The following is a 26,577-nucleotide window of genomic DNA, read 5'->3' on the forward strand; positions in this document are numbered from 1 at the left end:
TCTTTTTTGAAATAAATTTGACAACTTCTAAGGAGTAACTTAGAAGACAAATTAATGAAACTAACTCTGGAGGAAATATAAAATTTGAATAGCACCTATTAAAGAAAGTATATTCCTAGCTTGAAAACCTACCTCTATGATGATAACAGGGTCATAAACATTTTAACTGATAAATTATATCAAACATTTAAAGCAGAAAAAAGAAGGAACACTTCTCCCCTCATTTTAGGAACTCAACATTGTGCTAATCCTAAAACTGGATAAAGAAAATAGAATAAAAAAGAATGAACATAGATAGAAATTTGTTTAACAAAACAAACTCTTAGAAGTCAGATCTGGCAGTATGTAGAAAGTGGTTTTGTTATAGGGATGGCAGTGTTGGGTCAGCATTGGAAGATCCACCCCCAAAAGTCATCATTTTAACAGAGGAAAGGAGAAAGCCATATGATCCTGTCGCTAGTTAGAGAAAGAGTATTGGATTAAATGCAACAGCTGTTCATGGTAAAATCTATCAGGAGACTAGAGGTAGAACAGAACCTTCTCAACAGATCAAAGACATGTACTCCATACTTCCAGCAAAAACGCCTTCTATGAATGGAGACGATACAATGCTTTCTCCCTAAAGTGGGGAACAAGGGCATATATGTCTACTCTTCATCTGTCCATTAGACTTTGAAACGTAGGTCGAAACCACAATAGTCTGGCAATAAAATGACACAACTAGGATAGGACTGGCATGGCAGAAGCAAAATCTTTATTTGTAGATGAAATGATCATCTACAGAGAAAATACTAAGAAATCTCTAGGAGCCCCTAGAACTTGTACTTGAATTTAGCAAGATTAGAAAACACAAGGTATGTATAAAAATTCAGGTCTGTGTATACTTGCTATAAATGACGAACTGGATATCAAAATTTAAAAGTTATGTGGGAGTAGAAAGGACTCAGAAAAGCCAAAAACAAAAACAAAAACAGTGTTGGAAGACTTTTAGCACCCAATTTTAAGACTTCTTCTAAAGCTACAGTAATCAAGGCAGTGTTGGTGCAAGGAAAGACATATAGATCATTGGAATAAAACAGAGAATCTAGGAATAGAACCACACATATATGGTCCACTTAGTTTTGAAAGATTATTTAACATTAGCATTTTATAGAATATAAACTTGATTCAAGAGCCAAGGAAGAGATAGTGTCTTCAGCAAACAGCGCTAGAACACCTGGTATCCGTATATAAAAAATTAACCTCAACCCTTTTTTTCCATACATGAAAATAACTTGAAGGGATCTATGAACCTAAATAAGAAAGCCTAAAAGTATAAAACTTTAAGAAGAAATTATAAGGGAAAATATTTATGAATTCAGGGTAGGCAAGAACTACCTAGGATACAAAAAACATGATGTATAAAAGAAAAAATTTGATAAATGAGATTCCATCAAAATTTAGAACTTTAAATGACAGCATTAAAATGAAAAGTAGTCCTTAAACAGACCATATTTACAATGCATATAACCTATGAGCAGAATATACAAAGAATTCTTAGAGCTCATTAATAGACAACCCAATTAAAATTAGGCATAAGAAGATGATAAATAGCCAGTACAGCACAAGGAATGGTGTGCAATTCTAGAATCAGAAAAATACTAATCAGTACAATAATAAGATAGAATTATACACTCATTAGGGAGATGAAGTGAAAAGTTTTAAAAGCCTTGTCATGACTTTTTCTTTTTGTTGGATTCTCCCGCTTTGCGTTCAATTTGTCACGCCCAATGGATTCACTCTGCTGGGTTTCCTGGGGTTGTGATCCTCATTGTCTTTTCCTAGGGTATTATCTAAAATGTTTTGGAGTGTCAGTTTGGTATTCATGAAGTTCCTGAGGGGCTCTTTATCATGAAAGTATCTTATTTCTCCATGAAGTTTGAAAGATAGTTTTGCAGGGTACATCAATCTGGGTTGGAGGCTGTTTTCCTTTAGGGCTTGAAATACATCACTCCAAGCTCTTCTTGCCTTGAGGGTTTGCCTTGAGAAGTCTGCTGTGATTCTGATGGGCTTTCCTTTGTATGTGATTTGTTTCTTTTCTCTCACTGCTTGTAGAATTTTGTTCTTCTGTTGGATTTCTGGAATCCTAACTATTATATGCCTATGTGTAGATTTTTTTTGATCAAGGCTAGCTGGAGTCCTATATGCCTCACTTATCTGTATGTCAAGTTCTTTTCCCCTCCTTGGGAAGTTTTCTGCCATCACTTCTGTGAACAGTTTTTTTTATGTCATCTGCACTCTCTCCTCTTTCCTCATTGACTCCAATCAGCCTTATGTTATTCTTCTTTGCATCGTCTAGCAGCTGCTGGATTGATTTCTCATGTTTCCTTACAATTTTAAAGCAGTTTTTCTTTTCCTGGTCACCAGTTGCAATCTTATCTTCTGTATCTGAAATTCTGTCCTCACATTGGTTCATTCTGCTGTGCAGACTTTCGATGGAGTTTTTAATCTCTTGGAAATCTGTATCTGTTTTATGGATTCCATTTGTTTCCTATGTTGGGATTCTATCATGTTCCTCAGATCCTCTATTTCTTTATCTGTGTCCTCTCTAGATTTATTAATCATGTCTTGCACCATGAACAAAATCTTTGCTGTTACCTGAGTAATTATTTCTGATTTCGTTTTTCCCAGATCCTCTTTTGTTGCCAGTTCATAGAGTCCAGGTGGTTGAGTATCAAAGTGTTCTATCTCGTTTCCCTTTGGGGTTGCTGTAGGTGACCTGGAAGTCTGTTTTTGAGTCTTGTTTATGTGTCTTCTCATTTCCGCGGGGGGGGGGGTGTGCTTCTGGCACCCACGTGGCTCACCTTGTCTGCCCTAGGAGCTTGGGGTGGCAGTGGGGGAGCTTCCTTCCGAGTGCTGGGACTGGCTGAGCTTCACTCAGTGTTTTCTTTAAACATTTGGTAGACTTCTCCTGTGAAATCATGTGGGCCTGAATATTTTCTCTTTCGATTTTTTTCCCATTAAGTTTATTGGTACATTTTAGGTATAAAATACAGTTACATTCATCATTGGGATCTTGTACAAAGTTTACATGATGTATCTTGGTCTTTATTTTGTCCCTTTCCCCTGCCCTCCCTTCACCCCCTCCACCCTTCCCTATTTACAAAGGCTTTGTTCTCATTTTTTTTCTTTTCTCATATTTTTTCTTTTCCCTTCTTTCCTTTCCCTCCCACTTTCCCTACTCCTTTAGACCTTTTCTTCCTATTACACAATATCAATTATACATTTTTAAAATTATAATATCAAGATCTAGAAGACATTACCACAGATTTTACAGAATTTAAAAGGATATGGAAGGCATATCACAAAAATCTGTTTTGAAATAAATTTGACAACTTCTAAGAAGCACCTTGGAAGACAAATTAATGAAACTAACTCTGGAGGAAATATAAAATTTGAATAGCACCTATTAAAGAAAGTATATTCCTAGCTTGAAAACCTACCTCTATGATGATAACAGGGTCATAAACATTTTAACTGATAAATTACATCAAACATTTAAAGTAGAAAAAAGAAGGAACACATTTCCCCTCATTTTAGGAAATCAACATTGTGCTACTACTAAAACTGGATAAAGATAATAGAAGAAAAAAGTATGAACATAGATAAAAAATTTGTTTAACAAAACAAACTATTAGAAGTCAAATCTGGCAGTGTGTAGAAAGTGGTTTTATTATAGGGATGGCAGTGTTGGGTCAGCATTGGAAGATCCACCCCCAAAAGTCATCATTTTAGCAGAGGAAAGGAAAAAGCCATATGATCCTGTCACTAGTTGGAGAAAAAGTATTGGACCAAATTCTATAGCTACTCATGGTAAAAGCTATCAGGAGACTAGAAGTAGAACAGAACCCTCTCAACAGATCAAAGACATGTACTCCATACTTCCAGCCAAAACGCCTTCTATGAATGGAGAAGATACAATTTTTTTCCCCCTGAGTTGAGGAACAAGGGCAGATATGTCTGCTCTTCATCTGTCCATTAAACTTTGAAACATAGGCATAAACCAAAATAGTCTGGCAATAAAAATAAACAAGTAGCATAGGATTGGCAAGGTGGAAGTAAAATCTTTATATGTACATGAAATGACCATCTACAGAGAAAATACTAAGAAATCTCTAGGAGCTCCTAGAACTTGTATTTGAATGTAGCAAAATTAGAAAACACAAGGTATATATAAAAATTCAGGTCTATGTATACTTGCTATAAATGAAGAATTGGATATTGAAAATTAAAAGTTATGTAGGAGTACAAAGGACCTAGAAAAGAAGAAAAAAGAAACAGTGTTGGAAGACCTTTAATACCTAATTTTAAGACTTCCTCTCAAGCTAAAGTAATTCAAGGCAGTGTTGGTGTAAGGAAGGACATATAGATCATTGGAATAAAACAGAGAATCTAGAAATAGAACCACACATATATGATCCACTGAGTTTTGAAAGATTATTTAACATTAACATTTTATAGACCATAAACTCAATTCAAGAGCCAAGGAAAAGATAGTGTTTTCAGCAAACAGCACTAGAACTCCTGGTATCCATATATAAAAAATTAACCTCAACCCTTTATTTCCATACATAAAAATAACTTGAAAGGATCTATGAACCTAAATAGGAAAGACTGAAACTATAAAACTTTAAGAAGAAATTATAAGGGAAAATGTTTATGAGTGTAGGGTAGGCAAGAATTTCCTAGGATATAAAAAACATGATGTATGAAAGAAAAAAATTGATAGATGAGATTCCATCAAAATTTAGAACTTTAAATGACATCATTAAGAAAATGAAAAGTTGGGCTGGGGATTTAGCTCAGTGGTTTTGCTGTCTGCTGTGCAAGTGCAAGGACTTGAGGTTGATCCCTGGTATCAAAAAAAAGAAAATGAAAAGTAGTCCTTAAACAGACCATATTTACCATGCATATAACCTATGACCAGAATATATAAAGAACTCTTACAGCTCATTAATAGACAACCCAATTACATAGTAGACATAAGAAGATGATAAATAGCCAGTATAGCACAAGGAAATGTGTGCAACTCTAGAATCAGAAAAATACTAATCAGTACAATAACAAGATTGAATTATACACTCATTAGGGAGATGAAGTGAAAAGTGTTTTTTTTTGGTCGGTCAGGTTTTTATTTACTTTTTATTTCAGTAATTAGATTTCAAAGAGCAGACCCTGGAGTGTGCAGGGCACCGAGGGAGGTGCCAAGGCCCGGAAGAGGGGCACAGCGCCGCGGGACACCAGCAGTCGGAACTGTCCTGGTCAGTGGAGGTTCTCACAGCCCAGTGGTGGCCCAGCCCTGGTGATGTCAAAGGTGCTTCAGGCAGGACACAGCTCTCCTCAGCTATGAGTCGGGCCTCAGTGCCACTTCACTGAGAGCCACTTGAGGGATACACGACCACAGCAGGTGCAGAGACAAGTGACCCTTCAGACGCCACGGCACTTGGTGAGGGTCTCAGACAGGGCCCTGGGGGCCAGCAAGCTTGAGGCCCAGGTTCAGCCAGGCCGGGGCCAGGGAGGCAGCTGCTCAGGGGTGCTCAGGCCTCCTCAGGAGGCCCAGGCAGCTGCTTGATCTGCCGGCTGTGGACCACCTGCAGCGCGTTTCCAGCAGCCTGGCGGAGCTGGGTGTCCAGGGTGCTGCGCAGGTCATTGGCTGGGATGTCCAGGAGGGGTTAAAGCTGATGATGACCACAACTTTTGGGGATAGCTCTCCCTCTCCACGAAGGGCGAGATCCCCCCACCACCTCCCAAGGTCAGAGCCAGCTTGCAGTTTCAGGTCTCGGTTGGGCTTGGCCTTGTCCGGCCTCTGAGCCTCGGGGACAGTGAGTCTGGGCCCGGGCTCAGGGCCTGACCTCTGCCTGGGCTCCTGGCCGGCAGCATCCTGCCCAGCTCTTGGCTGCTGGTAAGGGGTGGGTGCGCGGTTTCCTCCTGGTGACTCCTGTCCTGCTTCCAGGTGACTACCCTGGCCCCCATCAGAGATGGCCCGGGGCTCAGGCTGACCCAGTTCAACCTGGGGCTGAGGGGCCATGACTGACGGCCGGCCCGACGGGCCCATGGCAGGTCCTGGGTCTGCCTGCCTGGCTTTCATGAGGGCGTCCCCAGCCTCCATGACTGCCCCTGCCACGGGCCTGGCAGCCTCATTCTGAGCGTTGGTTCCAGGGGCTGCTGCTTTCTTTCCATTTTGCCTCCTTTCCTGGGAAGCTCTGCCAAAAACATCCTGGCTCTCCCTGGGGACCTCCTCAGCAAGGCACTTCCCGGGGCTCCCAGGGGCCCCTGTGGGGTTAGACTTGGGCACCGGCCTCACAGCCTTGGCTGCTTCGGCACAGCGCCCTTCTGGTCTTTGCTCAGCTTGGCCTGGGCTGCCCAGGGCTCTGTGTCAGAGACACCACCAGGAGGACCGGCTGGGTCTCTTTCCACAACCTGCCTGGGCTTTCCTTATTCTTCTTTGCATCGTCTAGCAGCTGCTGGATTGATTTCTCTTGGTCCCTTACAATTTTAAAACAATTTTTCTTTTCCTGGTCACTAATTGCAATCTTATCTTCTATATCTGAAATTCTGTCCTCACACTTGCCTGGCTCATTCTGCTGTGTAGATTTTCAGTGGAGTTTTTAATCTCCTGAAAATCTGTTTGTATCTGTTTTATGGATTCCATTTGTTTCCTATGTTGAGATTCCATCATGTTCCTGAGCTCCTCCCTAGATTTATTAATCATGTCTTGCACTAGGGGCACAATCTCTGCTGTTATCTGAGACATTATTTCTGATTTCATTTTTTCCAGATCCTCTTTTGTTGCCAGTTCAGGGAGTCCAGGCGGTTGAGTATCAGAGAGTTCCATCTTGTTTCCCTTGGGGGTTGCTGTAGGTGATCTGGAAGTCTGGGTTTGAGACTTTTGAGACTTGTTTACATGTCTTCTCATTTTGATGGGGCGGGCGGTGCTGCTGGTGCTCACATGGCTCACCTCCTTTCTGCTGACGGGGGTGGTATGGCAGCCTGGAAGCCTCCTCTTGTGTGCTGGGAGAGGCTCAACTCCTCTGTGTCTCTCTTTCAATTTTTAAAGTACAAATTCAATTTCTCTCATAGCTGCGGGACAGTAGTACTGTGGATGTTTATTGAACAAGCTGTGGTGGGTCGTCCTTTGTAAGGAACTGGGCTATTAAACCTGAGTGTTTGGATTCCTCCCCACACGTCCCCTGATTTCTGCAGGTCTTCAGTCATAGCCCAAGCTCATTTCTGACATTGACACTCAGACCCTCTCTTTTCCCTTTGTCAATCTTGCTAAAGGCTTGTTGATTTACATTATTTCCACAGCTCTTTGTTTTGTTATTTTTTTATTGCTTTTGTTTTTATATTATTTTTTCCTTTAATTTTTATTTTTGTTAGTCCATGTTTCCAGTACATAATGATCACATTCATCACGGGAAGTTGGTACATGTTCATTTCACTGTTTTTTGGGTTTGTTTGTTTGTTTGTTTTCTGAGACAGGTCTCACTGTGTAGCCCAGGCTATCCTTGAACTTGCAGCAATCCTCTTTCCCCAGCCTCCTGAGTGCTTGCGCTACCATACCCAGCCTCTGTTCTTTATTTATAGATGTCTTTTCTTTGTTTTTTTCTCCCTCTAGTTCTTGATGGGAAGTTTAAATGATAGGCTTGAGAACTGTCTAATGTATGCATGCATACTGTAAATTTCCCTTTCCAAACTGCCTTTAATGTTATCCTACAAACTTTAAAGTTATGTTTCATGCTCCTTTAGTTCAATATGTTTTCCAATTTCCCTTGAGATGACCTCTTTGATCCATAAATTATTTTGAAGTGTGCTTATTAGTTTACAAATGTTTGGGCATTTTCCTGTTATCCTTCTGTCACTGATTTCTAGTTGGTTTTGATGTTATCAGAAAAGGCACTCTCTGTAGTTTCAATTCCTTTCAATTGGTTGAAGCTGATTCTATAGCTGAAGAGAGAATTTACCTTGGCCTATGTTTTGGAGGAATTTGAAGAGAACATGTGCTCTGCTGCTGAGAGTCCAAGTGTCAGTGGGCTCCCAGTGGGGTGGAGTGGGCAGAGCTCACCAATTGCTGAAAGAGCAAGGTTTTCAACTATGGCTACTTCTAATTCTAACTGGTTTTGCCCTGAATATTTTGCAGCTCTAGTGTTTGGTGCATGTACATTTCTTCTCTGAAATTAACTGGTACTAGCAAAATTACTCTTGTTGTCTTTAATGTTTGAAATATATATATATATATATTACCCTTTATTTTCTGTCCTTTTATATTCTAGTTGCCTATATTGCCACAGATGAAGTAAGTTTCTCATAGTTTTTTAAATGTAGTCTGCCAAGCTCTGTCTTGTAATTGATGTGTTTACTCAATCTACAGGCTACTTAATCCTGTTCCAAACTAGATTCTCATGAAAGCTCATTTGATCAATGGAAACTGAATCTCCTACTGTACTGGCTGAAAGGGTGTTCAGGAGAGCAGATTTTAACTTTCGAAGCTCTGCCATCCTGCCAGATGCAGAAGTCAGGACAGAGCCGAGTGCTGCACCTCTTCCTGCTCAGAGACAGTGACCTACCCCCCAGGGCCCAGGCTGGCCCTTTCTGGCCTGCTGTCTTCATCTTCAGTGTAGTCCTGCCCATCTCCTGGCAGGTGTGGGATATGGTTGCTGTGCCAGCCAGCTTCAAGCTCCCTGTGGATGAAGGACAACTTCTCTCTCTCTGAGACAAAGGGAGAGGGGCACAGGAAACACCATCAGGCTAGGTGCCGTGCTGAAAGCTCCAGAGAGTTTGCTCCATGGCACCAATAACACATTTAAATGGAACTGGGGTGCCGTGGACCTAAATTCCAATCAACTCTGATTTGGGGCAGGGGATGCTAACATGCATCTGTGGAGGTGTTGTCTGTCCTCACAGCCAGGAGGATTCTCTCCAGGGGACAACAGCAAGGTGACAGGGCTGGGGAATGAGTTGGTAGCTTGAGAGGGAGAGACAGAGAAGCAGCAGCCTGCCTTCCTGCAGGGGGCGCCGTGTGAGGCTTCCTGCCTTCATGGAGCAGGAAGCCTCTTACCAGAAATGTTCTGGCTTCTCCGTGACTCAAGACTTGGGTGACTTCCAATCATGTACGACTGTTTTATCTATGTATGCCATGTATATTTCTTGTTCATGATTTCAGGGGTCTTGTAAGAATCATGTTAGTAATTTTCCAAGTAATCCATTGTTAGTAATTTTTAAGAATCTTGCAAATGTTTGCAAAGATTTTTCTATTATATTTTTATTGATTTCTGTGTGATGTTCTTATTAATCACCCATCTCAGTGAAATCTAGTATAATGTTAGTGCTTAGTTATTTCTCTTAGTATTGTAGGAACACAGTCCTTTCAACTTGAAAGTATAAAGTTTGCCCTTTTGTTTTTGAAATTCATAGCTTGAGTGTTCGTATTGCATTAGCTGGAAACTCTCTGCACAGCCACATAGTAGCAGTGATTAGAGTTGGTTTATTTCTGATTTTGTTGTATTTTCTACCCCCTACATAGCAAACCAATATTCAAGAATCTTAGCTCTATTTCTACTTTCAGCCCATTTATAAAGAAAGTAAGGTGTCTGAAGTCATTGAGATCTCATTTCCCTCCCAGCTCAGATACCTTTTTTTGGTACTCAAGATTGAGGCTTGGCCTTGGCCCTGAACTACATCCTCAGCCTTTTAATTTTTTTTCTTCTGAGACAGGGCCTTGCTAGGTCACTAAGTTATCCAGACTGAACTTGAACTTGTGCTCCTCCTGCCTCAGCCTCCCAGAGTGCTGTATTACAGGTGCGTGCCACCACATCCAGCTAGTTCAGATATCTTTTCATATGCAATTTAATGGAGGGACATGAGAATACAGATTTTTTTTGGAAATACAAATGGAATGGAATTGATTGAAAACAAAATAGAGTGTAGTTGATAATGATAGTGTCTAGTTGATAGCTAAGCTTCAGTCTCCCTAGCCAGGCTCGAGGAGGAGCCCTGAGCTCAGGAAAGGTCAGTCTTTGCCCTTCTCAAAGGCTCATACACCAGAGAAACTGGTGACTGGAGTGAGAGGAGTCTTCCTCTTCTAATTTTCATTTGGCCTAAGATGACCAAAAATGGTGTACACTGCAATTGCGTGCCATGAATGTCCATCCACTCCCAAATTATCTGCTTTGACTTTTGCCTGTCAAATTTCTTACAAGAATGGACAAGATATGAAAAAAAATTGGAGAGAATTGAAAGGTTGGGCTAACAAAGTCAGCAAGGGCTGCAGTACCAAGTTAGCCTGCGGCCCAGGCCTTGGGAAGCTAGCCGTAATTCCCCATCCAGATTGTCCGATCAGGCTCCCGAGGGGTGTTGGGAGCAAGCAGCAGATCAGAGAGTTATGGGGCCTCCATCCACTCAGGAGAAAGCCCAGGGGCCTCATGGAGACAGTGATGGATTCAATCCACAGGAAAAGGTGTAGATCAAGCACCCCCTTCCTTATCTCTGGAGGATGTGTGTAATTTATAGCATGTTTAAAGTAGACAAATGGCTTGATCGATTTAGGGTAAGGGACAGGAAACACATGTTTCTTCAAGTCGAGCTGAACCTCACTGAGTCGGGTGCTTGTGATCTCCTGAGTGAGGGGCCTGGCTCCCCATCAAAGTGTCCCTCGAAGCACAGGGATGCATTACGGCCCGGCCTGCCGTCTCCGCCAAGGGCAGGGTATGCAGCAGCGCCAGCTAAGTGGTAATTTACATCGCTGTTTACAGGAAGAAAGAGCCAGAGCTGGGAGGGTTGAGGGGGAGCAAAAGAACAGGCAAGGAAGCAGAGAGAGGAAGTGTAGTGAGGATGGAGGATTGCACAGCCTCCTCGAGGTGACCTGGCTTCCCCAGAGGCTGTGCGGGGAGGAGAGGGAACCTGGGAGTGGAATTCCTCAGTTTCCCCTGTGTTTCTCGGTCACACCAGACAGGTGATGGAGTGCCTATCTCTGGGAAGTGATCAACTCCCTGAAAAGTGGCATCCTAGTGCCAGTTAGCTAGTAATCCAGGGACCAGCATCCTGGTCCCTGCATGATCTGCTCGCTGAGGGTCTTGATCTCAGACTTCCAGTAGCCAAGGCCACGTGAAATGAAGCTCTGTCCTCGATGGACACTGTCTGTGCTGTCTGTTCACAGAGCCCCAGCAGATACAGAGAGAGATAGCTTTTTGGAGGCCCGGCACTAGTTCCTGAGTTGCGTTATTGGCAGGGACAAAATTAATGCTAAAAATAAGCGGAGATTACCATGATATATTTTGCATTCAAAAATTAAGCACAAACATCAAAGGGTGAATGTTTTTGGTGTCTTCAGATGGAACCAACAGTATCCCACACAGCTGAGAAGGCAAACTCGGCCTGCGTAGATGGAGAAACAGGGTCTGGGCCAGCGGAGAGGTGATGTCCTGTTGTCCTCGGGGCTGAGTGCTCAGGAACTGTCTGTGGCATTGTAGAGAGAACCATGAAGATGAGATGACTCAGTGATCAGTGCCTGCAGGGATCTTAGCAGCTGCGTCATCTGTGCGGTGAGTGAGAGAGCATCTAGTCTTGAGGGATGGGGAAGATTGTGTGTCCACACGTTTAAAGGACTGTAATGACATGGCAGGGACACAGAGTCTGTGTCATCACCACAGGGAGGGCTTTGATCTGAGGTGGGAGCCTCATGGGGCAGAGCAGCCTTTTATAACCTGGGGACAGGTGCGTGGGAAAGGCTCCAGCTCTTCTCCTCTGGGCACGGTGGACTCTGCAATCACAGGAGCCAAAGGCAGAGTGTCACAGCTGGGGTACAGTCCACACCATGCCATGCCACTGCTCTGCTGGAACACGCAGCTACTGGCATCCTACCAGGATGGTAAACTCAGCAACATGATGAATTAAAGAGGCAGAGTTTAAAATGAAAGAAGACAGTTTACTTTGAAAAGAGTGAAAGAAAAGAGAAGGTAGAAAGCTACTCTGGAGCAGTAGGGAACATAAGAAAGTAAACACCAGTGGTTTTTGTCCTTAGCTCCTTTTGATTTAGGACTAGTGATTTCTCCCATCCTCCATGTGGGCACCTGGAAGTTGTCACTGATTGGCTTTCTGGCTGTCTTTGATCCTAACCTGGCAGTTTGATTTCTTCCTGCCCTTTTGTGATGGATAGGTGTGGGGAGGGAGGAGCCTCAGAGAAGGGTAGCTTAGAGTTAGAAATTAAGTGAAGCGGACATGTGTATCTGGTGCAGGTATAGTGATGCTAGGGTGAGAATATACATGTAAGTATGTATGTATGGGTGCATGTTATGGCTTGTGTCTAGATGTTCCCCCAAATCTTCATGCAGATGAGGTGGGGCTCTCTCTCAGAGGTGGCTGAATCTGGAATGTGTGATGCTGGGATTAAGGGCTTGTGAGTACTAAACCACTACATGTGAGTGACTGGTTTGGCACCACCCTGATCCCAGAAGTCTGGATGGGATAAAGGAGATAGAAAGATGCCAGTAAGGTCTCTTGTTGCTTTTGCATCGTCCGTTGCCATGAGCTGTTGCTCTTCTGCCACTCTGCCTTGGAGCCAGCTGGTTATGGACTAAACCTCTATGAACTATAAACCATTTAATTGGAGTGTTGAGTGTTTTGTCTCAGCAATGAGAGAAAAGTAACTAAGACAGTGTGTGTGTGTCTTTTATATGTTAAATAAGAATCCTTAGGTGGCTGCCTCTTGTCTCCTTTGCATTTTATCAGAGGTGGATGAGGGGGGCTGGTTACCCTGGCCTTTCATGTTCTAGGCTACACCCCTGTTTTGTCTGTAGACTCTTCCTGCTAAATTCTTATGCTAATTGTGTCACCTGGCACCTTCCAGGGTTTGGTCTCTTTCTTTCTTTACCTCTGTCTTTCTAATTGCTGGAGTCTAACTGCAGAAGCAATATCTGCCTTTAATAAGATTTTCTATTAAGTTTTTCTTTTTTTTTCTTTTTTGTATCGGGGATCAAACTCAGGTCCTTGCGCCTGCTCAGCAGGCGGCGAAAACACTGAGCTAAATCCCCGGCCCCTATTAACTTCTTTCATAAAGCTCGATGAGATCCTATTTTATCCTTTTCCTACCTGTGATCTCATGTCTCTACAAGGGCATCCCCTACAACGGGTGTGTAGGACCAGGAGGAAAGGAGCAGGGCCAGCAGGGTATGTGTCCTGAGAAAAGGTGCTGCACCTGCACCTGGGGTGGTGTCTGTTCAGCCCTGGGTCCCTGGCCGAGGCACATGGCTGTGTCTGTGAAAGGAAGGGCAGAGGTGACCCCCCAGGGCCCAGGCTGATAGGCAGGACCTGGGCTCTGGTTTGGGCCGAGCTGCAGACACACCGGGCTGCTTCCTCTTTCCTAGGGCTCAGACCTTCTCCGCTGTTTGTGAAACCTGCTCCTGTGGATGTCCTGCCATACCTCAGAAGAGCTCCTGTGGGTACCCCAATCTGGGGGAGCCAGGTCAGCTGAGGTGTGTGGTGAGGGTGGGGTGGGGGGACGAATGCCTGCCCAGTTTTACTCACAGGAAGCCCGTGAGGCCTGTGGGCTTGTTTGATGCAGAGGAGCAGGGGTGGAGGCTGACCCTCACCAGACTTTGTAAGTAATTTAAGAACACACATCTTTTTTTTTTTTGCTTAAATTCTTTTATTGGTACATTTTAGGTATACAATACCTTTTCATTTATCCTTGGGTGCTTGTACCTGTACGTGATGTATCTTGGTTCTTATTTTTCCCTATTCCCTGTGAGTTCTTCCCCCCCTTCTCTATTTACAAAGACTGTTTCCATTTTTCCATTTCTCATCATTTTTCCTTTCCCTTCTTTCCTTTCTCCTTCCCCTCCCACTTCCCTTACCCCTTTGGACCTTTTCTTCCTATTTTAAATTATCAATTATTCATTTTAATCATTTTAATCCTTATTTGCATTTTCAGTTTCTCACACCAGAGAAACTATTCGGTATTTACCCATGTGTGTCCTATTTATTTCATGTGAGTATGGCCTCAATATGCATCCATTTAGCTATAAATGTCTCTAGTTTCTCATTCTTTATGGCTGAGTAATACTCCATTTTATAAAAAAACCCACATCTTCTTTATCCAGTCTCCAGTTGATGGGTACTTGGGCTGTTTCCAAGCTTTAGCTATTACAAACTGTGCTGCTATAAACATGGGTGCACATATATTGTTGTGGTATGATTCTTTTAATTCTTTGGGGAAGATACCCAGTAGGAGAATAGCTGGGTCAAATGGGACCTCTAGTCCTAGTTCGCTGAGGTATCTCCATACAGATTTCCACAGTGGTTGCACCAGTCTGCACTCCCACCAACAATGGAGAAGGGTTCCTTTCTCTCCACACCCCCACCAGCATTTGTTATTGGTAATTTCTTTTTGGGGGGGGACTGGGGATCAATCTCAGGACCTTGCTCTTGCAAGAACCACTGAGCTAAATCCCTGGCCTGATTTGGTTGATTTCTTGATAGCCGCCATTCTTTCTGGAGTGAGGTGGAATCTCAGTGTTGTTTTCATCTGCATCTCTCGAATAACCAGTGATGTTGAATATTTTTTCATATATTTATTTGCTGCTTTTACTTCTTTGTCTGAGAAATGTCTGTTCATTTCAGATGCCCATTTTTGAATTGGATCTTTAAATTTGGAGGGTCTGATTTTTTAAGTTCTTTAAGTATTCGAAATAGTGGTCCTTTGCCTGAGGTACAGCTGCTAAAAATTTTTTCTGACATTGTAGGTTGTCTCTTAGCTCTGTTGGTGGTTTCTCTTTCAGTACAAAAGCTTTTTAATAAGATGAGATCCCAGTTGTTGATTCTTTGGGCTAGTTCCTGTGCTACTGAGGTTTTGTTCGTAAAGTCTTTTCCTATGCCAATGTCTTCAAGAGTTCTACCTAACTTATCTTCCAGCAAGTTTAGTGTTTCTGTTTTAATATTTAGATCTTTAATCCACTTCAGTCTTAGTTTAGTGTACGGTGATAGGTATGGGTCTAGTTTTAATATTTGGCAGGTTGAAATCCAGTTTTTCTAACACCATTTATTAAATAGGCTATCCTTCCTGCAGTGAGGGTGGTTGGCTCCTTTGTCAAAGATGAGGTGGCTGCATATGTCTGGAGTTGTTTCTGCATCTTCTAATCTATTCCACTGATCCTCGGGTTTGTTTCTTTGCCAGTACCATGCTGTTTTTATCACAGTAGCTTTGTAGTATAGTTTCAAGTTGGGGATTGTGATACCCCCTGCCACTTCTCTGTTACCTAGAATTGCTTTTGCTTTTCTAGGTCTCTTCTGAAGAACCCACATCTTTAGCTGATCAGAAACTAGGCAAGACAGACAGGGCTCAGATGTCATGTGGCTCTAGTGTGAGCCTCTGTCCTGACATCCCATTCTTGTCCCAGTTCCCATCTTACTCTCAATGGATTAGGGGTACAGTGGGGACAGCCCATCTCAGCCCATCTCAGCCCAGTCCAGGAGTCTTGTTGAGGTTGAGAGAGGCTATCTCTCCCTTGTGACCTGTGTTCATGGCTGTGCAGACCTGCCCCACCCTGCCCAGTGGGCACCCTTTAGAGGAGAGGACAAGTTGGGCTCTTCCTCTTGGGCGTTAGACCAGTGAAAGTTGCTGGGCCATCATTCAGCTGCTTCCTAGCTGCTCAGCAGGATGGGGATTGTGGCAGGGCTTCTGGCCAGCTCCATCCTCCAGGTGGGGCTTATGGATGTGGGGAGAGGAGCAGGAGAGGATGGGGCGGGTTGATGACGTCCCCTGCTGTCTCACCTGCTGGGGCTTGGCTTCCATTGGGAAGCTGCAGTGGCCTGGCATGGTCAGTGCCCTCTCTCTACCTTTCTGTAGGCCACAGAGTCCCCACTTGGGTGAGCCCACTACCCACAGATCAGGCTGGTTTAGGCTGGAGGTGGGCATGGCAAGGAGTCCAGGGAAGGCACAGTGCAGGCTGGGAGCCTGTGGGTGGTGGGAAAGTGGGGTGCAGCAGGAAGCTGGTGGCCCTGGAAAAGGAGTGGACACAGACACAGGGACGACCACGCCGACATGGATGGACCCACACGGCTGCTGAGTGGAATTCTGACAAACAAGAGTTAAGCAGCCATCTGAAGACTTTGGGGGTTTTTTGGTGCTAAAATGTGCTTTATGTCTGGGGAAAAGACCCCAAAGCATCTTCTTGGAGATGGCCTCCTTGCTTAGGGAGCAGCTGGTGATCTGGCTGCAGTTTGTTCGCCTTGCTCAGGGCTTGGGAGTGGGAAGAAAGCAGCAGCTCGCTGTCCTCAGAAGCTCTCAGAGGAGTAGGAAGTCTAAACAGCGTGGATGGCCTGCAGGGCTCAAGTCCAGTGTGTAGGGGTCCATCTTAGGAGACAGCTGCAGACCCTGCAGGGTGACAGTGCCCTCCTCTCTCTGCCAGGCCCTGTCTATGAGGCATGGGTGGCACTGCGGTTTCCATGAGGGTGCTCGGAGGAGCAATACTTGGGAAGTTTCCTGGGTCAAAGCCTTTCCTCACCGTCACATTACCGGTTCCACCACAAGTAATGTCAGTATTCCCATTTTTGGGTTTTATCTGAACCTCCTAAGACAGCTTTCCATGTGGCAGGCACCAGCACACAGATCTGCAAGATTGCCCCTAATCCTCATGGTACTCTTCTGCTACTCACTTTACAGATTAGAAAGTCAAGGGTCAGAAAAGTCAAACCATTTATCCAAAGCCTGAGAGCTGGAGATTGGCCTTGCTGGTTAGCACTTAAATCCTAGGGTGGACCACTTTCCTGGGCAGTCCAATGTCACAGGCATGGCCACTCAGTGAGAAGACAGAGACTCAGTTTTCATTCAATCAATACGTGTAAGTAGAAACTAACAATGTAGATACATTTGTATATTGATCTATTTGTATAAATATCAAACTTATCCAGCAGAAATAAATGTCTATCTCCTCCTACCCCCTCCACCCCAAACCAAAGAGACAAACACAGAAAATGGCCCAAAACCAAGGACCTGCAACGATGGAGGATGATCAGTGCGTTCAGAGGGATGTGGCAAATTAAACTGAAATCACAAGTCACATGGAAAAGACATCACTTTAGGAAACAAAGATTAGAGTATCAGGAAATTCTTTAGAATAAGTACACTTCATGTCAGCATATGGTATAATAGCATCACAGAAATGGATGATGATATTTTATATATAAAGCAACGCAAAACCCTTAGTGATCTGGAGAGACATAACACAGATCAAATAAAATTAATGGGTTAAAGAGCAGAATTAAACATAGCTAAAAACTGAATTTATGAGTTGGAAGGTAATGACAAAAAGTTCTTCCAAAATATAGCCCCAAAGACATAAAAATGACAAATATTAATGGAATGGTGTGAGACAGAGTGGCTTCATCAAAGAGTTCTAAATTGTCTATTTGGAGTTGCAAAAAGAAAAGCAGAAAAAAAACCCTTGGAGAACTAAAAGGAAAAAATTAACAAAAGACAAATTTGTCATGAGTGAAGACGTGGGTGTTGAGCACAATCAGAGCAGCAGAGAAGGCAGGCACACCCTGGTGAGGCTGCAGAAGACTGGGGAGGAAGCGGCTCCCAAACTAAGGCAAGAAACTGGAGAGATTGCTGTTGCTCCTGAGAAGGAGAAGGTGTGCTCACCTGGGGTCCGCCTCCTGGAAAGCAAGAGGTTTCCACAGGCCAGGCGGCAGAGTGGCGCATCCCCCAGCCCATGCTTCCCTCTCCGTGGTTTCAGTTACTCTCGGTCACCAGGGAGTGAAAATTCCTGGATTTGTTTCTGATTGTTTAGTCGCATGCTGCTCCGGCTGGCACATACAGTCTCACACTGTGGCCTTCATCTCTCCGGCCAGTGCATCCACGCCGTGGACACCACCCATCTGTTGGTTGCCCAGCATCTGTCTTGTCATCTGCTCAGCTCTGAGGGCCATAGGGCCTGCACGGCAGGAGTCCTTGTTTCACTTAGAAAGGACTCCAAAGCACAGAGCAATGGAGCTGAGGGTGCAGATCTGCCACAGAGAAGCCAGAAAGTGGCCTCCTTTAAGTGCAAGCACCAGCATTCTTGACTCAAAAAAAAAAAACCAACAGATCACATGCTGAGGTTGCTGAGGACTAGGGGAAGACCAAATCTGCCTGTGAAGCTGAGAAGAGGGAAAAAGAGACTCATCCTGGTTCTACAGCCTTGAGCTGTAGGTATTCCAGCCACAGGGAACACCGGGGTGGTTGTCTGGAATCCATGCTGGGACTAGGCTGGGCTGGGTTGTGCCCACAGGTTCAGATGCAGGAAGCTGACCCTTCGAGGTGCTGTCAAGGTGGTGGGAGGCAGCTAGGTAGGGAATGTAGGTCTTATGGGACAGGCCTGCCTTCCTGGAGAATGAGTTGTTGCAGGGAGCTGGGGACCTCTCCAACCCTGGTCCATGTGTGCCTTGTGTGAGCTGGGGAGACTGTGCTGTGCTCTTGAACCTCAGAGCTGTGAGCTCCACAAACCTCTTTTTCTGTAAAGTTCCCAGTGTTGTCATTTGTTATAGCAGCAGAAAACAAACTGAGACAGTCTGCAAAGTAAACGCTGGCCTCCATGAGTCTGCATGATTCACCCTCTGTTCACCCAGAGAGGAGACCAGGAGTGAAGTCACTCTGAAGAGATAGCACAGAACCACCAGAGAGCCGAGAAGAGGAGGCAGAATCCAGACTGAGCACAGAAAGGTGGCGTCAGGACAGTGGAGCAGGGCCATCCAGGGACCCTGTGCACAGCTGACATGTACAGCATGACTTCAGAGGTACATCCTTGCCCAGGAGGAGGCCCCAGCTAGGAGATGATACGATGGCCTGGAAAACGCTCTGGAGAAGGGCAGCACAGCCTACAGCATAGGAAACTGGACCAGGAAGAGATGCAACCTGGGTTGTGTCAGTGGTTGGGAAGCACTATCTCTCTCTCTCTCTCTCTCTCTCTCTCTCTCTCTCTCTCTCTCTCTCACACACACACACACACACACACACACACACACACACCCCTACACAGAGAAATGAATGCTACATGACGGGGTGGCACTCTTCCACAGGGCAAATCGGGCCTTAAAGTAAGAGGACACAGGATGTTCACGTGTCTGGAATGTTATATATGTGTTTACAGTTAAGACAAGATTTTAAGGTAACTTTAAATATAAATAGATCTCATGGTATAGGAGATAAACTTGTATTTCTGTAGTAAATAAGTCTGAATATGATTATGAGCAGCGATCGCTGTTACACAATCAGACAAACTGTAACATCAAGCTACACAATTTAAAGCTAACAGTGTGGTAACAATCAGTGCATTCCAGGGTTGTACGATGCTCACTTCCATCCAGCTCCAAATGTTTTCACTGCCGCACCTCCGAAGGAGTCTCTACTCAATCACCCAGCATCCTGCTGCTCCCGCCTTTTGAGGAGTTCGAGCACTTGCATTTAGTGCAGTCAGAAGTATATCACATTCTTTCTCTGGTTGCATATGTTTTCTAACAATTACTCTCATGTGCAGTTACAATCAGCCTCCGGGTCTGAACATCCAAACAGCCTCAGAGCTAAAATATTATGAACAAATCCACCTGTATTTAACCTGCATGCCCTTGTTCCCTAACACAGTTTGACAGTGATCTGTGTGACAGTTTGTGGGGGACCTGGCCAGGGGTGAATGATTAAACTGTGGGACAAAGGCACACAGGCTCTGTGAGGAGTGAATCATTAAAATTCGGGGCAAAAGCACACAAATAATTAAACTGTGAGGCAAAAGGCACACAGGCTTTTTGAGGATAAATAATTAAACTGAATCAAAAAGCACACAGGCTCCCTGAGGAGTGAATGGTTAAACTATAGGGCAAAAGCTCACAGGCTGTGTGAGAATCAAATGGTTAAGCAAGGAGTTTAGATTAGTAAAGTATGCTGTGTCTGGCCATGTCCTTCCCCTTCCCCAAGGAAAACTGCCAGCCTTGAGACAGCTCCTGGCCCAAACTGCTTTTGTCCTGCTATTTTCTCTTACATTGAGATTCTAAATAAGAACCAGAGAGTTCTCAGTGTGGTGGCTTTTTCTTCTCCTGGAGGCTCCCTGGTAGCTGGGTGCTCTGCGGGGAGAAACAGCCCCTCTGGGCCTGATGGTGACTGAACTAAGTCTCTTCTCTGGGCAATCTTTTCATCCTCCACACTGCTTGCCATCGAACTGTGTGACGACAGTTGCACTGTCGTAGATGCCCAAGTTATCTAGAGGTGATTTAAGGTGTATGGGAGGGTGTTGTAGTCCATCTGTAAACGCTGTGCTATTTTATACAAGGGGCTAGAGCATCCTCAGATCTGACATCTGTGGGACCCCAAAAACCCCTGCAGACACCACAGGACCCTTGCACTTTACTAACATCACTCTATTTTGAAACAAAGTTTTGGTAAATTATTAAGGTGTCCAGGCTGGTCTTGAACTTGCAGTCCGCTTGCCTCAGCCTCCCAGAGGGCTGGGATTATAGGCATGCGCCACCATTCCTAGCTATTGTGCTACCATTGCTTTGTTAACTGCATCTGTACCCATCTCCCATGAGACTACCTGCTCCCTGAGGCAGGAGCTACCCCTGTCCTGCTCACTGTGAGACCCCCACATGTCCTACACTCCTTCCCCAGTGAACTCTGGAGTGGCTAATGGGGAGAGGATGCCAAGGACAGGAGCCCAGGGTGGGATGGATGGGAGGCGAGTTCCACAGGCTGGTGACCGCACGATGGTGATTCCGAGACTAAATCACAGACACACTCCTGGGGCCCCAGATGTCTTGGGAAGGAGTAGACCAGGCATGAGGGGTGCTGTGCAGTCCCTCAGCTGGGGCAGGGGGCGTGCAGTGGGAACGCCTTCATCTGCTTCCCCCTTCCCCACCCACGCACACACACAGCCTGTGGAATTCGGCTGAGTGGTGCAGCTTCCCATTCTCCTTGGCCTTCCCAGGCCCTGCCTACTCTGCTGGGCTCAGCCCCAAGAATAAATCTCTTGGGCACCATCTTCAATTAGGGCTGTGAGGTGAAGGGCTGGGCAGCAGGGATGACGGGAGCCAGAGCTCAAGGCGGTGTCTAGCAGCTGAGGCAGCAACTGCTTCTGACAGTTTCTCCTGCCACGGGATTATGGAGAATGTGAGGGCCAGGGGGACACCAGGAAGAGGAGGAGATAGAGGGCCTCCCGGACCCTCTCCAGGATGCCACCAAGGCCTGCCTGTCATCTCGGAGCTGCCCCGGCCTCCCCTGAGGTGCCTGCTCACCCTGTGCTTGGTGGCTGGGTCCTGCTTGCCTGGGTTAAAGGCTTCCAAGAGGAAAAGGAAGTGCCCTGTTTTCATTATTCCTCTTTGGGCAATGGCCAGCACTGTGTCTTTTAGGATTTATTTCATCCAGGAGGACTGCTTTTCCCAGTTTGAGAGAAAGTCCCTAGTTAGTAGCTGTTGAATTCCTAGAGACCCCTGAGTTCCACTGTGTCTGCCATCATGGGAACTTGCTTCAGTGACCCCTGTCAAGGTATTGCGAAGAACCTGGGGAGTGGGGGCAACTCACCAGTCCCGACTTGCCCTGCATGGCAGGTTTTAGAACCACAGCCCCCTGCCACCCACTGGGGAGAGGGGTGGGGAATGAGTTGGGGTGGGGGTTGGTACAGTTCTTGGGCCAGGTGCTGGATTTGCTCTACAGCAGTCTCTATCCTGAGGTGATGAAGTCTGGCAGAAAGCATCTACATAGGGAACTGCAACCTAGCTGGTGGGCTAGGGAGTGGTAAGCTAAAGGGTGCATGCACCCTGGTCACCTAGCAACAGAGCCTCAGCCAATCATGGTGGCTAAACCCTCAGCCAATCCCTGCTGCTGGATTACTCTAAATAAGGCAAATGAGTTGCCCCAGCCAAGCATCCCTATAGCAAGTCCTGCTTTGCTTTCTCTGGTTGGAAATTCTGTTCAACTGAGTGAAGATGGGCCTTTGGAACCATCTTTGGTCCCTGTGAGCTGCCCTGTTCTAGAAGCTTTTCTTCCTTGGATAAAGTGTTATATTTAGCTGGTGTTGGGTTTTTATTTTACCCCATCCCCAGCATAACTAAAGCATGGGTAGTGATTTTTGCTAGAATTGGCTATATGTAGCTCCAGAAAGAGATTCTGTGTCTTGGAACAGCTCAAATTTGTATGCAGGACACTGAAAATAGAGCCAAACCCCAGGAGGCCAAAGACTCTCCAGGAAGGCAGTGCCCATCCCACAGGCCTCCCTGCCTCTGAGCACGTTTCCTAGAGACCCACTGCTGCAGGCAGCTCTGGGTTGGGCTGGCCGATTTCAGACTGAGCCGGGTGAGCCGGTTCCCGGACCGCTTCTGTGTGGTGCTGTGGGTATGAGCACTCGGGCTCCTCTGGCCTCTTTCTTGCCACTTAGTGCAGGCAGCCCTCTGTATCTGTAACCTCCTCACCCACAGCTCAGCTGATCACTGGCCGAAAATCATGAAAACAAAAAAGCTGCATGTGTACTGAACGTGTTCAGACATTTTTCCTTGTCATTATTCTCTAAAGAACCCATTATAATAACAGTTTACCCAGCATCTACACTCTATTGGGAATGACAAGCAATCTAGAGGTGGTTTAAAGTATATGGGAGGACTGCAGGGGTCCTGTGCAGATGTATGCTGTGCCACGGCGAATGACTGGTTCGAGCACCCTTGAGTTTGGCATCTGAGGGAAGACCTGGGCACATTCTCCCTTGGGACCCAAGGGATGACTCTACTCTTTCCTTCATACTCTAGTGCTTTCCTTTGAGGGCTTTTTTTCCTTTTAACAGTTGTGTTATCCGCTGGGAACTTTCACATATACTATTAATGTCCTTCCAGACATACTCCACATGGGTTTTTTTTTATTACATCCTGACTATATTCAGGCACAGATTAGCCTGTAGAAAGCACAAAACCAACATGCACAAATAAATGCAAGGCTGGGCACATGAGCATTGTGCCTGGCTGCATCTCTGCTTCAGGCTGAGGAGATCACCTGGATCCCTTTACCAGAGGAGTGACTGGACATCTGGGTTTGCGTTCAGACTCTTCGGGGGTCCCAGGTTCCATGCGCACTGGGAGAGCAAAGCTTGTCTCTGGGTTTACAAATACAGCAGAGGAAACCAAGGAATCAGCAAGGAAGCAGACTGGAATTCCACTGAATTACTGGTAGAGTCTATGCTAAACAAACTTGTGCATTAATACATGTTTAAGAGGAAGAAATGAATACTCACTCTAAAGTTCTAGGAGCAAACTTGTGTTCTCTTTGGTCACTTGGCCCTGACTTCTTAGGGCTAATCCAATGATTGCATTTTCATATTAATGTAAAAGCTTTGTTTGTTGATATGGTAAGGCTGTTCTCTGCTGAATAACAATGGTATCTGTCTTTTGGTCTAGTTAATTTGGCTGAGAAATTCATGTCTCTTGTCCCTAATAAGCATCGAACAGAGATGTCAACTGAGGGGATGCTATTAAGTAATTCCATGTGTGTGCCAAAGCTTGGGTAAACGCTTAGCATATAGGTGGGCAGCAGGTGGGAAATGGGGACATACAGGCCACCTCCTGAGTCTACTAAGTGGCTTCTGCTGCTGTGTGCAAACCAGTTTGCTGTTAAATCTTCCAGCTCCCATAGAGGGGAGGTACCTTTGAAAATGCTTCCCAATGTACTGCTTTTGTAGCTGTGTTCAGTTGCTGTGTGCTTTATCAAGGTAAGGTGCCCTTCGGCTCTTCGGTGTTTGAATTTTCCACCTATCAAAAGGTCTTCAGGTGTTAAGGGAGACCCAAGATCTCTGGATGTGTTCCTTGGGATGGGCATCGGTGCCGGGTTTTGGCTCTTGGCTCCTTTTTGCTTTCTGCTTTGAAGCTTCCTTGGCTTTGTACTTTCTTTAAATTTTTAGAGCTGCTTTTGCAAATGGTCGATCATTTCTTAGATGTGATTTCTTATTCTGGGATAGTTTCTCCATATGCAGGTTGGAATTGGTGGTTGGTGCATGCTTTAGAGCTGGGATATCAGTCAGTGCTCAAGAAAAAGAGGCTTACAATTACGAGGGAGGCTTACAGCAGCCACCTGCAGAGTCGGGTGTGGAAGAATGCAAACGGGCTGTCTGTGCACTGGATATCTGAAGGATTCAATGAAAAGTCTAAGGCCTGAGGTCACTGTAGAGTCCTGTGTGAGTTCATAAGGAAGCTGAAGGGTGTGCAGGTCTGTGCCAGAAGCCAGGACACAGATGTCCAAGGCAGTAGCAAAAATTGGAGCTCCTCTGAAAAAACAGAAGTGAGACTTCTTTCCCTTTTTATTCCATCCAGGCTACAAGCCAGTTGGTTGGTGCCAGCCACACCCAGGATGGGGCTTCCCTATTCAATAAGTCTATCACTCAGACACACCCAGAACTAAAGCCAATCTGCTGGGCATTTCTTACTCAAGTTCACACAACAGTCAACTGTCACACTGGGTTCCATCAGACATTGCAAGCCTAGGTTCCTCACCCTGTTCCTTGCTTGCCACAGCTCAGTAAGTTATAGATTTGGCTGGAAGTGGTCCACGAGGAGACCTGTCATGTCTTCCTGCCTGAGCACATGGCATCCTGGGCAGTCAGGGCTGTGTGTGCCCAAGCTTGTGTCATGTGGCCACTTGCCCATGCTCCCCAGCTGGGCACCAATTGAAACAGGGTCAAGAAAATGCACCTGCAGCTTTTAACTCTCCACACTTGTGTTTGTCCCCAGATATTCCCAGCCAGCCAGCACTAATCGAAGGCTGCCAGAACAGACAGCACTAATCAATGACCATCTTACAGCACTGGTTCCAAACTCAGTCAGAGGATCCCATTTCGAGTTGATAACTGTAGATTTGGCAGACCTAAAATCCTAAGTACCATGAAACTCAGTAGAACCAGAATTCCACATGACATCATCTGTGGGGCTGTGTTTGGTCAGTGGATGAGTTACAGCATTTTCTCCATTTTTTTCAATGCTATGCAGAATTTGTTCCTGTCAGAGACAGTTGGGTCTGTGCTGACCACTGCCACACAACAGTGGGCTTCACTTTGTAGCATCCTAGCCCAGCCTAGATGTTGACTAAAGCTGCCTGAGGTGGCTGGAGTTGAAGCAACATTTTCATCCCCGAAGGCAGAGAGCCTCCTTGTGTGCCTGTGGTTTAGGTGATAGCCTGCAATTTATTTTTGCAAATGCAATTTACTTGCAACTGTATTTATTAAATTGGAAGCAAGCTTCATTTTAAACACTTTGGGCACAAATCCTTTCATCATCTACCTGGGATGGATGCCAACTTTGAGCTTTTCTAACTCAAAGACTTCAAGCATGACCAGCTTTCTAGTGGAGAGGTGCAGCTTGGGGGTCCCAGCAGGCCTTGTAGAGGGCAGGGCAAGGCTGCTACATAGACAGGGCAAACACTGCCTGAGGACTTGGGGCAATCTGCCACTGGAGGGTAGGGTGCAGTGGCCCCATGTTATTGACACTAATGATATTTATGGCTTTCCCTTTGCCTCAACAAAGAAGGCCTTGCCCTTTCTGCTTATGGGCTTCTTGCAAAATTCTCTGGTGTGTTCACCAGAACACGTACTGCCCAAGGGATCGGGGGGAGCTGGCTGCTGCTGGATCTGTACCCAAACCTTCTAAGAGCAGTGTGGACAGCCTGCCTTCTCCTTGAAAAGATTTCTGTTCATTCCCAAGCCCTTTGGGTCATAAATCATTTGACAGCTGCTGGGTTGTCACCTAACCAGTGTAGGACTCTTGACACTGCTGAGAAGTCAGGGAGCTGTGTGACTTGCAGGACACTCTGACTTTGCTCCTCTGGTTTCTCCTGGGTCATGCCAAGAAGCTAGGACAAATGCTGAGCAGCAGGACACTGGGGTCTGGTGACAGTTTCTGCCAGTGCTGAGGCTAGATGGATGGGTGGATGGATCACTGCACGAAGTTCTGCCCAGTGTCCAGGAAAGTTGGGAGGAGCTACAGAGGGAGAAGGAAAGTTAACTAAACTTGATGGGGTGGGCTTATATCACATCCACACAGTGGACACTTGTCACGGTGACATACATTTCTTACCTGTGTCGTCCATGCAATCATGAGCTCTGGTGAGGCCAGGACTGACATCCTTCCTCCCCACCTGGCTACCTCATCTCAGCCCTGGCTATTTCATCTCAGCAATCCTTATTTGCATAATCTGAAAACCTAAGAGTCTGGCTCCATGCTCCTCCTTCACCCCCTTCCTTCGAGGAATCTATAGTCAGATATGAACACCTGTCCCTCCTCCCAGAGCTTACTGCCACCTCTGTGGTGCTCTGTCCTCATTCCCTCTGGTCACTCACCACACAGCTGCAGAGTGACTTTCCCAGCACGACTCCTATCTGCCCTTGCATTCAAGGTCCTAGAATATCACTCATTGTGGGCTAGAGTAGACCCCTGCTGCCCACACACCTGGCCCTCCCAGCCTCCCACTTTCACCTGCTTTGTGCCCTGAGGCTTCCCCACCTCTGTGCTCTTCAGGGCCTCTGGGCTGGAAACACTTATCCTGGC

The 26,577-nt window shown here is 45.6% G+C and overlaps 1 long non-coding RNA gene across 5 annotated transcripts in view; it reads left to right on the forward strand.

Moving 5' to 3' along the window:
* Positions 1 to 26,577, forward strand: part of LOC110347378 (uncharacterized) — a 114,147-nt gene that overhangs the window by 28,439 nt on the left and 59,131 nt on the right. For 4 of the 5 annotated variants that reach the window (XR_015451126.1, XR_015451123.1, XR_015451124.1 and 1 more), the window contains exons 2-3: positions 11,369 to 11,579; positions 13,401 to 13,508. This is a non-coding gene — a long non-coding RNA (uncharacterized LOC110347378). The remainder of the gene's footprint in view (positions 1 to 11,368; positions 11,580 to 13,400; positions 13,509 to 26,577) is intronic. The other variant, XR_015451125.1, reaches the window with a different exon arrangement.

The sequence above is a fragment of the Heterocephalus glaber genome, unplaced genomic scaffold, assembly GCF_053883595.1.
Source record: "Heterocephalus glaber isolate CG9 unplaced genomic scaffold, H.glaber_assembly_v1.0 deba00001195, whole genome shotgun sequence".
In the NCBI taxonomy this organism is placed as follows: Eukaryota; Metazoa; Chordata; class Mammalia; order Rodentia; family Bathyergidae; genus Heterocephalus; species Heterocephalus glaber.